At 44.1% G+C, this 18,249-nt stretch overlaps 1 protein-coding gene across 1 annotated transcript in view; it reads left to right on the top strand.

The window, feature by feature from the left end:
* Positions 1-604: 604 nt before the first annotated feature.
* The window catches only part of NME8 (NME/NM23 family member 8), a 1,023,835-nt gene continuing 1,006,190 nt past the window's right edge, over positions 605-18,249 (top strand). The window contains exon 1 of the mRNA XM_085606381.1: positions 605-1,127. The gene's annotated coding sequence lies outside the window, so the exon portion shown is untranslated. The remainder of the gene's footprint in view (positions 1,128-18,249) is intronic.

The following is an 18,249-nucleotide window of genomic DNA, read 5'->3' as shown; positions in this document are numbered from 1 at the left end:
CATGGAGTTGTTAGCAGTGACCATTGTGAATGGCTTGATTGGTCTCAGACAAAGGTGCATCCGGGGTCATGAATGGGTCCTGTGACACCTGCATTTGTTGCGGAGCAACAAACTTCGTGAGCACTTGGTACAAGTGAAATGTCTGAAGTGAGTGTAGGTTCAAAGATTTTGTATTACGATACATTTCCATTGTTTAAGTTTTTTCTTGTTTGTTTCATTTACCACTTTACTCTAGAGGTACATTCTTTCACCCCTATTCCTCTTTTTTTACATGATTCTAATATTATCTTTGTGGCAGTTCTCTTTTCTACTGTTTCGAGGGAAGGTGTTGTTAGAGTATGTATTTGAGAGTGGTGGCCTCGTGGTGTCACGAGACCACACTCTCCTTGTATCACTAATGTTCTCGTGCATTGTGTGTGTTCAATTGGTGTTCCACGCTCGAGGCTGAACAGCGGCTGTGAGTGTCCTAGCAACGTTAGTCAGTTGCATTCGGGATTCACAGCTGCTGGACGGCCCCGGTCGTGGGTGTATCTGGAAACACAATAACCCACCTTCTTCACCTCAACGCGTTCTCCGCTTTAACTCATTTCAGCCACCCACCCTTAATTTTAGACTCCCGGAGTACATTTATCCATTTACTACACTGGAAGGAATCCTTTAATTGTGTTTATAACAGGCGTCAGCATCACGGAAATTAACAAGTTATGAAGACTCGACCGATTTCATAAGGAAATTGCCTTTCTGTGAGATTGAGTGTTGAAATCTGGAAAGTTGTCACTCTTGCCTATGTGGACTTTAGGAATCGAAAGATAATGTTTGCTAACGCTGTGATTGTGCTCTGCCTACTTTACTACCCTTTTCTCTTGACAGAGACTCTACTTGGCTACATCCATTGTGACTTGTAGATGTACGTTTAAGTGTTGCTTTATTTCTCTAAACGTGTCCAAACGGCACAAATAACTGCATAATGTGGCACAGGAAAGAGGTCCGTGCTGCCTTTTCCCGTTAAAAAGAAAAACTAAGAGGCGTTTATTTGATTCGATATGACTCCCTTTGCAACGGCTCAGTGCTTTCTTCCAACGGTATCTTTGACAGTTTAGAGCATCTCCCAGACTACCGGGGCCCAGGTAAGGCTTGTCAATTCACTGCACTTGAAATATGTAGGATATACTTGGCAACAACGCCTTTCTTTGGGCATTTACTAATTTATAATATGTGGGTACGAATTACCTTTTGGGGTGATACCTAAATGTAAACGCCAGATGGCAGCGTAAGTTTAAAATACTCCAGATCACTTTGTCTGAGAGAGGGGAACTCAACTTCTAAATAGGTTAATGGTGGAAACTACTGTAGTTATGTGGCATAAAAAGTGGCATATTTCAACGTCCAACTAAATAGACGAATTCAGGCCCTTTATATTACGGTTATGCGCCTTAGAGGCGGATTATAGGTTTGAGGCATCCATGTCTAGTGTAATGTTTTCTGGGCAGGTAACTTTGATTACTTTCTGTGGAATTGTATGGGATTCTTACTCGTGTCATGTAATTTAGCGAAACAGTATTTTCAGACCCTGTTTTCATTATACCGGAGATTTTCTTCGTAATCTGAAATAAAAAAAACTAGGCAAGGCCATTCCCTTCAAATTATGCTGAAGTTTGAGTCAAAACTTGTGAGCTCGATTCACAAAACTTCCCTAGAAAAAAGTCTCAAAAGTACGTCTAAGTTTGGAGTAGATTCTTGCTTTTTTTTTTAGTGAAGAAAGAATTGCTGGAATATTCTTTGATTTTTCACGACACTCAAATGCTATTTCCGTATATAGCCATGCAACAAGAAGGTGTACATTTCCTCGTTTATTCTTCCCTGGAAAAATATCTTTGACCCTTTACACTGCATATCCTGGTAGTATCAGAAGGTTATTGTAGTAGTGGGAAAAACGGGTCCAAACACAATGTAGAGTTAAAGATGTTTATTTAGAAACAGACAAATAGCCCACGAGGGAAGAGCATTTCACGCACCGCCACAACCAAATGGTTGCTGACGAAAAAACACACATGTTGAAACCTGTTCAGGAAAATCGTTCTCCACAAATCTGTTTCCTCAAATTTTTCCAAATGATTGGAGTTCCAAAGATATTGAATCTACCATGGTAACTACTCTGGATGTTGAAAAAAATCCATGTGGTTCTATGTTTTTCAGGATCATATAGATCACTTGTGGGTGTACCCCGCCAGACTCCTGCCTTTTTCACTCCTTTACTCACCATCACTTTCCCTTGCTCTCTCCCCTTGCCTTATTTTTTTCCTTTACCCTAGTCCTTTATCCCTGACTACAGCCACTTCTATCTCTATCTATACCCATGTTCATGGCCTCAGTCCCTCTTCTTAACTGTACTCTAGTAACACTACCCCAGCATATATTCTACTACCTTGACCTATAGCTAGTACCACTCTAAACCTACTGCCTTTACTTCTACCTAACCTCACATATACCCCTTCCCATACCCCAGTTAATACCTATACCCTGGCTCATCTACCATGTTTATACTATAATATCTCTTCACCTAATTATACCATAGTGTACTTCTACCGCCATTACCTATACCCTAGTGCCTCTCACCCACTCCGTACTTCTTCAAGTACCTTGTTCCCTCTGTCCCTACCTATCCCGTAGTGTTGCTGCCTATATTCTACCACTCCTATCCTTGCCTTTTCCCTAGTGTCTCTACCACTGCCTAAACCCTATTACTCCTACCCTCCTACACCCTGGCACATTTACCACTGCCCGGGAAACAGCCATCACATGTGTTACAACGCATGCGATTACAACGCGGTTGTTACAACGACCGTGTTGTTACATCGCAGTACCATTACAACGCAAGTCGTTACAACTACTTGCTCTAGGGGGCGCGCTAAACTAAGGAATAGTATAATTTACTATTCCAACACCTTCTCTACTGTTGCACACACTGGAGTTGGAATAGTAAATTATACTACTCCTAAGTCCAGCGCCCCCCCCCAGATCAAGTCGTTGTAACGACTTGCGTTGTAATGGTACTGCGATGTAACAACTCAGTCGTTGTAACAACGGCGTTGTGATGGCATGCATTGTAAACGCATGCGATGTAAAGGGATATATATCCCCCATACCCATCTGTAGTCCTTTCCATTCCCTTACTATTACCTATACCCTAACACTTCTGCCTGAACCAATACAGTAGTACCCTAACTATGCCACAGTACATCTGCAACTGCATATACTTTAGTTCCCTTGCCCCTATCCATGCACCTACACTTATACCACTGCATCTCCATTCCACTGCGCTAGTAACTCTGGTTGTACTTATACCTTAGTATCCGTACTTCAACTTACATCCTGTTACGTCGACCCCACCTAAATGTTCTTACCTCTGCCTTTACCCATGTTTAAACTTAACCATACCCTAGTCCATCAGAGCATCTCCATACCATAGTACCTTTAACTATACACTAGTGCATCTGCCCCACCCTATATAGCAGAAACTACACCCTGGTACGTACACCCCAACCCATACCCTAATACCTCTATGTCTGCCTATGTGCTTGAGCCTCTACTTCCACCTAAACCATGTGTTTATCCCTACCTATACCGCACACCTCAACTCTATTCTGCTCCATTTACTCCTGTCCCCTTCTCACATTATTTGTTTTCTTGTCCCATTTCCTAAGATTTTATTTGTGGAATTCCATTAAATTATTCCAGGAAATAGGGTTCCTTTATTTGGAAATTAACCCAAATGATATCTAACCAGTCCAAGGTCTTAACATTGGAAATGCTTATTTTGTTTTTTTCCTAAAAATAAGGTAGAGCGGTTGATGTATGCACATACAAGTCAGCATCTATCCTTGTGTGGCAGCAGTTGAAACTCTGCGTGACTGCGTGATGATAAAGTCAAGATAATGTTGGATACCAAAACTTAAGACACTGATTGCGCTTTTCTTAAAAATAAGTGTGCTTTTGTTTGGAGGAACTGAGTTTGCTGTTCCCAATGGAAAGCTTATATTTAATCGCAATATTTTCATATACTGCTGAAGTGGTATTTGGGGGCAATATGACTGCGTTTCTACATAAATGTTTAAAACTGATACTTGAATGATAACATCTTCTGCTATCTGAGATCCAGGTGTCTGAGATTATTTAAACTCATTGACTGCTAGACCATGTAAAGTCTTTGTAACCTGAGTGATACAGCTGTAAAAACTATGGGGCCGATTCACAGAACTAATCTGAGATAAAATCCTAAACGTACTACTTTTGGTATACACAGAAGGCATTTAATAGTAGTAAAGTTAGGACTTCTAACTTTACTACTACTAAACTGAGACAAAATCTTAACTTTACGACTTTTGGTATTCACAAAAGGCATTTAGCAGTAGTAAAGTTAGGAGTCCTAACTTTACTACCACTAAATGCCTGTGAATACCAAAAGTAGAAAGTTTAAGATTTTATCTCAGATTAGTTCTGTGAATCGGCCCCTATCTCACTTTGCTGTGTACTTCATGAGATTGTGAGATTTGTGTATTTTTATCTCTGCCCCTTTGAAGGAGATTGCTAGTCAGATAATGTGATTGGCAATCAACTTTGAAGGAGCAGGATGTAAATTTGTAAGGAAGTGAAATGTATAAATGTAAGCAGAAGATGTGACAAAAGACAGGCCTTTTGAATTGCACTTTGTAAACTGCATGTCTCACCTATGACCTTTTAAACTTTTCTACAGAAACTCTGCCAGAAAATGCATCCTTTGACCACCATTTTGTAAACTATTTCTTGTAGAGTTAAACTTCTAACAATTTTGGGGAGTGTGTCAGGTTTACAAGGCAAAGCATAATATACTGGAATATTCATGAATATCCTTTCAAACCTATTACCCTTTTTATAGTCAAATTTATGTGACAATTGTGCTATGAAATGTGCTATTTGCACCATTTTTTTCAAAATGTCTCTGCAGGAGATAGGAAGGCTCTTTTGTTTCACTTGTCTCTCTTCAATTTGAATGTTTGTATAAACTCCATTCCTAACGCTGCACACCTTGTTGGTGCTCAATACATGCTATATGCATGTTTACCCAAATGAAATTCACAGTTTTCGTTCCCTTTTTGATGTATTTAAATATTGAAGGTACTGGAGGTGCTGCTTGACTCACAGTGCTTTCATTTTTAGGTCTCGACTGATCCAGCGCTTGCGCTGATCTGGCCGAGACATTTTGTAAACAGGCTTTTTCAAAGTGCTGCCGTGGCCTAAAGCTACAGTGCACGTGAACGTGCACGCGCGCCCTCCGTTGCACGCGATCGTAATCGCGATTGCGATCACTTTCACTTTCGCGGCTGCGTTGCCAAAGCTTGTTTTAAACTCCTGTTTGCCGTGCACATTGCACGGCTCTCATCTCCAGTCTGTGCCCTCTTCCCCATCAGTTTATGACTGCCTCTGTCAGCCCGTGTACTCCTTATTTATCTGTGCCTTGAGTAAATGCGGGTGTATAAATGACACCTGCCCGCATGGCTGTCTGCTTCTAGTATGTGGCACTGGACAGGTCGCCATTCCATAGCGTTGTAAATAGGAGTCGTTGCAGCACACCACTGAATACCCCCAATCGCCTCCAGGGCAGGTCGCACCAAACATGCAAACTCGGAAACTTGTGTATTGTCCGCAGAGCTGTGTTATGCAAACGAGTCTGAATTCACGCCTTTAGCTAAAACTGACATATCGCTTCCACTGGTAAAGCGCCTTCTGGGGTGGCATGTATATTTGACTTTGACCAGTTTGCACTAAAGTTTGATGTGTAGTTAAGGTTACATTAGGGGTAGATTGCAACACACACTTCAGTTATCTCGTCGGTTCGTTTGTTTAGTTACCCATGTGCAATATTGTGTTTTGTCGTTTACAAATATGGCTTCTGGTGAATTTACTTGATGCTTGATGTATACGAGATGAAGGGGGATTCGTATGCCCGATGATGTATTTTGTTAGTGCACTTGTTCGTTTTATTGGTGCGACTTTGAAGAAATGATTAGAGTAAGTATTAATTGATGAGGCCGCACGTCCAGTCGCTAAAATGTGTATATTGATTGAGCTCTTTCATGTTCCAGATGGTTCGAGTACTTCATGGACAAAGGGTTCGCGATGCCTGTTACTTTAGTCCCTCGTGGCCAGACGATAGTTGTAATGGCTTTGTGGAGTACTGTGCTTGTCATTTTCGGAAATATATATATATATATATATATATATATATATATATATATATATATATATATATATATATATATATATATATTTTTCTTTTTTTTCTTTTTTTCCTGAATGCATCGACTGTATATAAATAAAGACTTCATTTTGCGACCTCAATCACGTCAAATGTTTTGAAACGCAGTTTCAAGATATTTTTAGAGTTTCTAATTGCTGAAATTGGTGTAGGTTCTCATATGTATGTTTCCATTCAGTGCTTAATTTGTAAGCACTGAATGCCACTATTTGAACTTTGAAATACAGCAATAATCGGGGCTCAGTGGCCCCCCTCAAGCCTCTGGGCCCCAGAGCCATTGCACATGCTGCTTCAATGCTCATGTCCAGATTTGTAGGGAGGTTCAACTCAGCATATGCTTCCTGACCTCTACCCCCTGTACTCTCACTTGCTGCAGCTCACGTCAACTAATACTTTTTAAATATTGTCTTGCTTCTTCTGAAGCTCTTATATCCCACTCTGCCAGGAGCAACAAGGTCATCCAGTCCTGATGTTATTTGCATTATGGTATTAATAGTCTTGAGTTCATAACTGGGGAAACAAAACAAGCCCCAAATTTCAAAGATACATTCAGGCAGTGCCCTGCCGTTCCCGCCCACTTCGACCACTGATTCAGAGAGATTTAGTAAGGGGCACAAGACCTTAGGAATGCGGTTTATGGCTAGTGCATGGGAGGCATTCAAGCGCGAAGCTGGCATCTGGCATCTGGCATCGGACTTGAAAGCAGCAGACTGCTTTCGCCAGCGCCTGCTCGGCCTCACTTCCTGCATCCCCTCTTACAACAATTAACTTTCGTTATAACTCACACCCCATATGCTCGTTCCCTCCCACCCTTCCTTTGATGTCCGCTTTTCTTGTTGTTTACAAACCACGCCACACACTGCTGCACGCCACACACTGCTGCACGCCACACACTGCTGCACGCCACACACTGCTGCACGCCACATACTGCTGCATGCCACATACTGCTGCACGCCACATACTGCTGCACGCTGCACACTGCTGCACGCCGCACACTACCGCACGCCACACACTGCTGCGCACACTGCTGCATTACACACTGCTGCATTACACACTGCTACACGCCACAAACTGCTGCACGCTGCACACTGCTGCACGCCTCACACTGCTACACGAAACACTGCTGCACGCCTCACACTGCTGCACGCCACACACTGCTGCACGCCACACACTGCTGCATGCCGCACACTGCTGCACGCCGCACACTGCTACACGCCACACACTGCTGCACGCCACACACTGCTGCATGCCGCTGCACGCCACACACTGCTGCACGCCACACACTGCTGCACGCCGCACACTACCGCATGCCACACACTACCGCATGCCACACACTGCTGCGCACACTGCTGCATTACACACTGCTGCACGCCACGCACTGCTGCACGCCGCACACTGCTGCACGCCGCACACTGCTGCACACTACCACACGCCACACACTGCTGCGCACACTGCTGCATTACACACTGCTGCATTACACACTGCTGCATTACACACTGCTGCATTACACACTGCTGCACGCCGCACACTGCTGCACGCCTCACACTGCTACACGAAACACTGCTGCATGCCTCACACTGCTGCACGCCTCACACTGCGGCACGCCGCACACTGCGGCACGCCGCACACTGCTGCACGCCGCACACTGCGGCACACCACACACTGCTACACGCCACACACTGCTGCACGCCACACACTGCTGCATGCCGCTGCACGCCACACACTGCTGCACGCCACACACTGCTGCACGCCACACACTGCTGCACGCAGCACACTGCTGCACGCCGCACACTGCTGCACGCCGCACACTGCTACACGCCACACACTGCTGCACGCCACACACTGCTGCATGCCACACACTGCTGCACGCCACACACTGCTGCACACCACACACTGCTGCATGCCGCACAATGCTACACGAAACACTGCTGCACGCCACACACTGCTGCACGCCACACACTGCTGCATTACTCACTGTTGCATGCTGTACGACACTGCTGCACGCAGCACACTGCTGCACACCGCACACTGCTGCACGCCGTACACTACTGCACGCCGCTGCACGCCACACAGTGCTGCACGCCGCACAGTGCTGCACGCCGCACACTGCTGCATGCCGCACACTGCTGCACGCCGCACACTGCTGCACTCCACACACTGCTTTTATGCGAGTTTATGCTACTGACATTGTAAATGACAATGCCTTTTATTTGTTTTAAAACCAAAACATAACTAAAAGGCATTGTAATTTTACAATGCCAATAGCTCAAACTCTTATAAATGCGAGACCTATTGCATTGCAAATGCTTGTTTTTTTTTTGGGCTATACGCACCTACATTACATAATTTTTGTCACTGTGATTTAGCCATTTTACCCATTTTCACTATTAATTTGCTTCTAGATTAAAACCCGTAGTCTCCAGTTAACCTTTGGTCCCCGTTGCTGGAGGTACCAACTGTATTTTCTGCTGCAGTTTTTTTAACCTCGCTGTTTTCCATGTCCATTTGCTAGAAAAGCAGCTACTAGAAATTACCTCCTTCTTTTACATCCAGGGGTAAAGTGTGACTATTGCATCCAGTTGTTAGTACTGGGCACATGCAGAACATGTTTTCTGTCTTGGTCTAGCATCAAGAGAAGGTGGCATGTCCACTGCATTGAAATATATGAACTCTGCCACTGATATCAATTGCTTACACTCATTGAACATTGCCAACAACCTTTCGCGATGCCCCCATTGTAATTTCAAGCTTCAACCCCACAGCAAGGAAGCACTGCCAGGTAGCCGCCCCCTTAAATTCTTCCTCTTGAACTGCCGCTCCCTTCCTAGGCACTCTACTGAACTAACCCTACTACTAGAAGACCTCTAACCAGACGCCCTATTTCTGAAGGAAACCTGGCTCCAAGATGAGGCCGACCCGGCCGTCATTCAAACCCTACCACCTGGCTATTCAATACATAGAGCTGACCGTAAGACTGGAAGGGGTGGGGGACTAGCCATAATATTTAAAGACCACCTCAGTTGCAGGTCCTCCACGAACGGGCCACCAGACTGCGAATTCATTAACTTTTCCCTAGAGCTCTCTCCCTCCAGTACCTTCTCCGCCCTACTGCTTTACCGACCCCCAGGACCCATAGGGCAATTCCTTAATGCTCTCCCCACTCTTGCCGCCAATTTAGCCCAAATCCCAGCCAACTTTAACATACTAGGGGATCTCAACATCCATATGGACGACCACTCCAACCATCTGGCCAATGATCTATCATCCAGCCTCTCGGCACTTCAATTCAAGCAGAAAGGCTTTGCCCCCACACATAACAAGGGCCATCTCCTCGACCCAGTGTTCAGCAATGATCAGAATCTCCTGGTCGGCGCCCCCGTCCCCCTCCCGTGGACCGATCACTCGCTAATTCCCATGGTCTGGGAAACTTTAGCCCCCTCACCCCCTCAGAACACTACGTCGACACTCGATAGGAAATGGCTAAATCTCTCCATCAGCCAATGGACTACGTTCCTCGATGCCACCAGACCCCACAGCGACCCTAACCCTGAGATATCAAACACTAATTTCAACTCTTGGATCCAAAACTCACTGGACACCATACTCCCAAAAAACACCTCCCACAAGAAACTCAAGCAAAAATCTTCACCCTGGTTCTCCACCAAATTAAGGGAGCTTAAGCTGACCTGTAGAAAATTTGAAAGGAGATGGAGACAGAACTTTGCAGAGGAAAGCAAACAGGAGTATAGAGAGGCAATTAGGAGATACAAGGCAGAGATCAAAATATCCCAATCCAACTTCTACGAGGAAAAAATTAATGCAGCTGCTAACTCCCCTAAGGAAATATTTCGCATCACTAAATCCCTCTCCATTCTGCCGCATAAACAACCCAATACAGAGGCAGCCCCAGATCGGCGCAATAACCTGGCAGAATATTTCCACCCAAAAATCCAGCTGATGTGCCAGCCTTTCTTTCCCCACCAGCCGAAGCACACTCTACTTAGCTTCAGCGCTCTACACCCTGAATCACAGTGCTACCTAGGAAAATTCCCTCTGTTAGACATTGACGCCCTGGACGCCCTCATTTTCAGAGTTACATCTGGCTCCCCCTTGGACACCGCCCCCCCCCTCAGTACCTCTCTCTAGTCACCAACTCCATTCGCCCAGTCATCTTAGATGCCCTAAACTCCTCAATCACCTCTGGCACGGTGCCTTTGGCCTGGAAACGGGCCCAGGTGAGAGCCCTTCTGAAAAAACCCAATCTTGACCACCTTATTATGGCCAATTACCGTCCCATTTCTCTACTTCCGTGGCTAAGCAAGCTGCTGGAGAGACATATAAATTCCACTCTGGTTCAGCATTTGGAATCCAATAACCTGCTGTACGTCACCCAAACAGGATTCCGCCCTCAGTTAGGGACCGAGACAGCCCTTCTGGCGGAAACAGAGGAGGCAAGGAGACTCCAACACCAGGGCAGCTCAGCAGCTATAATTCTTCTAGACCTCAGTGCCGCCTTCGACACTGTGGACCACAACATCCTGCTCGAGCTCCTATAAAACATGGGAGTGACAAACATGGCATTTACCAGGTTCCAATCCTTCCTAAAGGATCGGTCCTTCCAAGTCTTAGAAGGACCTGCCTCATCTATTCAGCGGCCACTCAGCTGTGGGGTTCCCCAGGGTTCATCCCTGAGCCCCACGCTTTTTAACACTTACATGGCCCTACTGACGGAAATAGTCCTTCCTTTCGGCATAAAGATCATTACCGACACAGATGATACCCAACTGGTGGTGGCACACAACCACCCAGAGTGATCATCTGACGCTCTAGGCACCTGCCTAGAGGCGGTAGCCGATTGGATGGACCTATCCCACCTCAAGCTAAATGGGGATAAGACCGAACTGATGTTTCTGGGCAAATCTCCATCTCCCTCTCCGACACTCACCTGGCTGACCGTTCTTGGCCCCATGCCCACCCCAAAACAGCAGATTAAGAGCCTAGGCGTGTGACTTGACAATTCTCTCTGCTCTCTTTGAAGGTACGGAGATCCAGATGGAGGGGACGTTCCTTCTCCCTGAATGCCTCCAACCTCTGGAACTTCCTCCCTCTCACCCTCCGCCGGGAGCCCAACCTGCTGGCATTCCGGAAACATCTCAAAACTCATCTGTTCAGTACCTCACACTAGTACCACATGCCTTCTCTGTCTCACCGCTCCGCAAGCGCTAAGAGGCCTCAGGGTAGCTAAGCGCTATACAAATCCAATTTAATTCATTCATTCATTCATTGGGAGGAACATAACCTGTAAACAGAACAGAAAAGGTACAATCTGAGTCTGGTATTAGTTGCTACTTCCACCATGGAATAACACACATACAGGTTCACTAGCATTCTGTTAGGTCTAGTTGCCCTGTTGTTGGAAGGTGGATCATTAGTAGTGGTAAATATGCATCGGCCACTGGCAATAATGCCACTAACACAATATAGGGATCAGAATAGGTCTCAGAAACGTATTCCCATGATCAAACCTTATTAGCTTGGCTGCGAGCAGGCAGGCTTAACTTTAGAGACAGGTGTGTAAAGCATTTTAAAACACCAATTCAGTAAATAATCAAGATACAACACCCAATAAAAGCCCACATTTAATTTATAAAAATAGGAAATATTTTTAGCTTTAAAATGACACAAAAACAAAAAAATCCAAAGTAGGGAACTGGAGATATGAAGTTTTAAAGATCTAGCACAATATAGCAAAAAGAAACCTATAGCGCCTATTGGGATATCTAGTCGTGCTAGACTGGGACAAAGTCAAAGTTTCAGGCTGACCGTGATGGAGCTCTGCGCGGCTACTCCTCGCGGTTGGTCTTGGTCAAAGTTTTTACCTTCTTACTTAGAAACCGTTCTGGCTCATTTCTTCTCAGCTGTCCGGATTCAGTGATGGTTCGCCGGCTTGCCTTGCGACGAGCTCCCAGTCAAACTTGCGGAAGTCAAACCTCTAGAGCTTTCCAGCGGTACGAACAAGAGATCCAGGCTAGATCACAGTTGAAGGTGGGTGGCTTGACTCTCGGGGTTGTATCCAATCACCTTTTCTACATTTGGACTTAGAAACGCTTACAGAGTTTTTTCTCCCAGGACCCTCAATGGTCTTCACCAGGCTGAACTGGGTGAGGGTTCCCCGGCTTGGGTTTCGACCACCTCCCGGTCAAACTCTGGAAATCTGACCTCCAGGGCTTTTCAGCAGGACGAACCTGGATGGATGGCCGGCTCACAGTTGAGGGTCGCCAGCTTGGCTGGCCAGGTCGAGTCGGTCCACTTATGGAGGTTTTTTTCAAAGTTGTTCCAAAGTTCTCCAAACTTCTGGAGCTTCTTACTGAAGTTCTTATAAGGGTCCAAAAGCATCCAAAACTTACTCCAAGGGTCTAGAAGCTCCAAGATGGTCCTTGAAAGGTATAACGTCAATTCACACAATCCACTTGGACAAAACCCTTAAATATCCACTGGTAGTACTCCAGGCTGGGGAATCTTTGTGCTGATGGTCCAGGTGAGCTCTGTTAACCTGTAGCTTTCAGGGAGTCAACTCCATAGTCCTTTTGAAGCAGGTTTGATATACAGAGCTGTAGTTCCAGGATGTGCAACAGGTGCAGTCAGTCAGAGTGCAGGGCCTGGTTGGTGCAAATCAAACTTCCAGCATAGCCCAGTCTTATTCCTTTAGTTTCAAGCAGCAAATCTGAGAGGCACTGAACCTCTTAGATACTTATTCAGTGTTCTCTGGGGTCACACAGGAGGGCACTCCTGTTCAATGAGGTGCAGGGTAACACCCGAGAGCATGACCATTTTCTCCACAGTGTGGTACAATGCTCTCTCCCAGAAAGCACTATTTCTCCAAAATTCAATATAGCTGAAGTCCCAGCAGAGATGCATGAGCTGGTTTAACCAACCTCCAGGATGGCTCATCTCCATAGATTACCTCCCCTTGGCATCTGCACATTCCTCCCTTAAACCTGCAATCTGTCTGGGATCAAAGGGTAGGCTTGTAAATGAAACTGGCTTCTTCTAACTGTTACCTCCTCTTCTTTTGAAGATCATCGTTTACGACTTCTCTCCCTTGCTCTGGCATTCCTACGCAGCAGAACCCTCTCCTCCCAGATTGCCTCTTTCACCCTAGGGGCTACCTATCACCTCATCAAAGCAGCCTAGCTAATCCACTTAACTCTGACCAATCAGAGCAGATCACTGTAAGGCTTAATTTTGACTTGCAGACAAGAAAGTCACATTACTTCTTGTCTGTTCATTTTATGATAAATTCAACAATAGCATATTTTTGGATTTATCAATATCATTCTAGTAAGTCCTTGAATGATATTTTTCCATGTTTCCTGGTGGGAATTATTAATAACTTCTTGTTAACCTATGTGGCTGGGGATCTGCAATTAGGAAAATAAACTGGGCAATTTCTCCAATACCAGGCTTATAAAACATCTTTCTTTTCTAAGGACCCTGCCTATATCTACTGAACCACCTACCCCCGGAACACCTAGGGAAAATCTTAGGGGTTTTGAATATGAAAACATATTGCAGATCCTTGATACACAGCGCTCCTAGAACAAAATTTGATTTTGGGAAGCACTTTACTAAAATGAGGGAAGTGAAATGTGCAATTTCACTAAACCAAGGCATATAAAACCTATTATATAAGGGTCTTTCTTATGAGGACCTGACCACCCACCACAGGGACACCTAGGGACGACCCTGGGGGTACCAAATAAGCCAAAATATTGAAGTTTATTAATTTTTCAGTGCCCCAAACACCATTGTCAATTTTGGGCACAATCTACATTTTAAAAGCAGTCCTGCATCACAGGGCTGCTTTTAAACTGACCTCAGGCCTCAGCAGTGCACACATGCAAGTGCAGAAAGGGTCGCTGGCCTCTAAACTGCCATGCCCTATTATATACTAGGGACGTAAAGGTACTTTTGATCCCCCTGCCCTATTATGCACTAGGGCCTTATAGGGATGGTCATACCAATCTTAGGGGCACCCTAACCCATAGTGTACCCTAATGTATTTAGGTATTTTGAATGTACTCTAAGTGTGTTTTCAGCATAGCTATGGCCCTGGGCATGGTTAGTCAGAGACCAAGGACAGTCAGAGTCAATTACCACCAGTCAGCACAAAATGGGGGTTCCCAGGGCACAAGGATGACTTTGCAATACCTACCAATGAACGTTCATGCTTACATCTGCTAGAGTGTTCAGTTAGTGTGCATTTCAAAGAGGGATATTTATTTTCCTGCATCCCTGTAGTGAACATACTACTTGATGAGGATGCTCTACCAGAATTTCATGCTCTGTCAGGGTATCAGGTCTTATATGCTTATTAAGGCTCTATTTTAATACACATTATGAACTGTCAGGGTGTGCAGCCTCTCCTGTGTTGGAAAGTATCAAAGACAAGCCATCCATTTTAATATGTTGTGTCTGCTGCTTATATGCCACCTCTCCCTCACCTCAGAAGTATCAAAATGCAATGGTCTAAAATGCCCCAGTCACACAGTATGGGGAGTTCGGGTGTAGAGTGTGGGTAGGAGACATTGCCTTGTTAACTCTTTACCATACTCAAAGCACTGCCTGGGCAGTGAATGGGTACGAAAGCATAGGTGAGTGAATTCTCAAGAATAGTGTCTCAAGGGTTTGCCCACACTGATAATAGTACAAGAGTGCATCATCTGGGGCAAGAGTTGAGTCAGTTTACCATTCAAATAGAGCTGTTGATAGGTATCAGGGACAGAATCTAGGGAAAGTAACCATTTTGATTGCCACAAATTGGCTCATCATAGAGTGGTAATTTTGTCCAAAATAAAAATGAGTTGGCCATCCCATCTATAGTTTGTTGAATATTGTCTGATAATAGGTCACAGTGCAAATGTTTGACCTCAATTAACAGGTTATTAAAGGATTCTTGTGGCCGCTGTAGAGGCAAAAGGGCACAGGGAGATTGTGAGCAGGTGCCCAGGAGGAGATAGAATGAACAGAACCATATTATTTCTAGATCCAATATTATGACAAGGTTTTCATAAACTAAAATCAGGTTGAGGTATCTCAAGAAGGCACTGTCTCTAGCTATAAAGATCTTAAGAAGTTGTACAATCAGAGGCTCCTTTGCTAGTCCAAATAGTAGTGAGGAGAGTTGAGAACACTGTCTTGTTCTCTACTGCGGTGTCCACTAATCTGAGTTTAATGTGCTTGAGGGAGCAGGGTTATTTTATATCCCATGCTTCAACTGTAATCAGTAAATAGCCCTGCTACTGTTACTATGGATCTTAGTTCTTCAACAAGGAGAAATATGGAACAATCATCCACATCAGTCCCACAACATGTTAAATCCTAATTTACTTTTAGTAGTTAAAGAAGTTGTTTTCAGTTCTTTTAGTTTTTCATCTTTTTACTCACTGGGGATAAATCTTCAGATTTCAGCATTAAAAGGTAATATAAACCATCAATCGATATTTGATTATAAAATAGAATAAACTGTTCTTTAAATTCGCAGTTAATATTGTAATAATACAGTAAGCATATTCCATGAAGGAAGATTCCCTATTCTAAATTAAGTTTGAATAATGAGAGTAAAAGATGTCCGTTCAGAAACACAATAAAGATTTCTGACGAGAGAATCAAGGTGCAAGCATGAAGCATTTGCATAATAAGTTGTAAAGTATTCTCAGCTCAAGTTATCAGCAGAAAATTCAACAAAATCTAAGTAAGGGAACCTCTCATAAAGAAAGACATCAGAAACTCAAAAGCAAGTCTCCAGTCAAAGAGTTGGGGAAAGAATCTTACACTACTCTAGGAACATGCACTAAAAAACAATCAATATTTTATGTTGAAACATTTCTTTCTTTCGTCTTCTGAGTCCTCCAATATAAATTCAGAATACTCCTGGGAATGAGCAAGCTCCTCATTCTCACATGCTGGCATAATAGACTTTCAGACATTAGACCCTGAAAAGTTGCATCGTTAATGTTTTGTGGGCCACACAGCTCTTGTCATGACTCTTTTTTCCAGTTGCCTCCTCTCCTACCGGTGGGAACTCACTATCAGTTGTCTAATAGAAGCAAGTGTCTATTCACTACCTAGCAGAGGGCTTCCTGAAAAAAAAAAAAAACACTTGTAACAAAGAGAGAAACATTGCGCGCAAACAACTGATTGTGCTGACTGGGCCCAAAATGTTGTCATCTGTTAGAATTAAGTCCTTTTTCCCCTTGCTAAATCCTGCTCAATTATGGATCTTGAACATGTGTATTAGGAGTCAAGGAGCAAGTTAGACATCTCATATATTAATTCCATTTGCAGTTTAAGTTCAGTCAATGATGAGAGCTGTATTGTTATTTCAAAGCTTGATTTCTCATTAAGAGATTTGTACATTTCATTTCTTTTTCCATGTTGGTTTCCCATTGGGTTCCAACACGCCATTACCGTTCAGCTTTCACAATGTTTATCCTTGTGCCATTTTACTGCCACATTGTGTTCCCTGATGAAATTTGTCTTTAATGTAATGAGACATTTTGCTTAACCCTATTACCCCTGACCCCACTGTGCTTCATAATTGTGTTTCCTCTTTTGCTTTCACGTTCCATTTTGTAACGCTTAGGGCCTGATTCACAAAGGGCCTCGGCACTCGTGGTGGTGACCAGGTATTTGTGGGGGAGTCTCTGCACTCGGGGCAGAATCTCCGCAATGAGACTCCACCACGACTGCGGAGCCACCACCACAAGTGCAGAGGCTTTTTGGGACTGAGCCCTTATGTGTTCTAACTCTACATTGTTGTCCCTGACACCATTTGTGAAATTGATGATACTTATATGTTCCCCTCGTCTAAATTGCTTGATTTTGCTCGCAAGAAAATATCACTCATAGTTGTTGAAATGTCACTCAGAATTACACTGAAATTATGAAAATGTCACACATAGCATTCTGAAATCTTGGCAGCTATGGGAAGGGGCAGTTTTCAAAAGGCACGTTGGGCGCAGCCAAGGTGCCACTCAAGCATTTCCTAATGGAACAAGGTAATTTATATTTGGTGCGCTTGAGTCTATTTTGTTTTGCTCTCTTGTGACACATGATGCATTGGTCAGTTAGCCCCACAGAACTCTGTCTGACTAAATTATAAACCAAGCACAATCATAAACCATACCCACCCACATCCCTAATGCATATGCAGGAAGTGGAAGGAAATCTGGAGCAGCGAACAGGAAAATAGCTTCATAATCTCCATATTGGTTACCACTCACAGCTAATCAACTACCTCGAATACCTCAATCCATCAATCCACTCTACCCCATTCATAAGGACTACAGATCAATCTAGGCAAAAAGCATCACTAATAAGATGGAGACAACATAACCGTAACCGTTGTTAACATGTGCATTTTAATGACGCTCGTTCTATCAATACTTTTTATGATTACCTACGTGGTGGCATGACAATGGGGTTTATTCTAAAACCTGGCATTATTAACATATTGTCGTTATTCCACATTCGTTTTGAAAGGCTTTATTATAAAGGCTTTTGTTATTCCATCAGATAACCAGTTTCCTCAACAGATTTCTAGGGACTCCCAGAAGGTGGATGTTAGCTGCACAGATCTGGTCTTCCTGGTCTTCACTGTGTGACTCCATATGAACCAGAAATGGAGAGGTGCAGTCCTTGAATTCCATGAGCTTCTTGTTCTCATCCTGCAGCACTATCACTGAGGCCTCCACCTAGCCAATCCTTACCCTGTTATCCTGTACTGTCTCCTTTGTTTAGCGTTGCTGCTGATCAATGAGTCCATTTTTATTTCTAAAGCAGTTGCTTTCTTGAAATCTGATGCGGCTCACTGCATGTCTCTTACGGCTGACAGGAATAAATTCCCTTGTGGATTTACAACCATCAGCCTCCATAGCTGTCTCCATCATCTC

Source organism: Triturus cristatus, chromosome 5_2 (genome assembly GCF_964204655.1).
Source record: "Triturus cristatus chromosome 5_2, aTriCri1.1, whole genome shotgun sequence".
Taxonomy (NCBI): Eukaryota; Metazoa; Chordata; class Amphibia; order Caudata; family Salamandridae; genus Triturus; species Triturus cristatus.
Note: the sequence above shows the minus strand (reverse complement) of the source record. Positions and strands in the feature narration are given on the sequence as shown.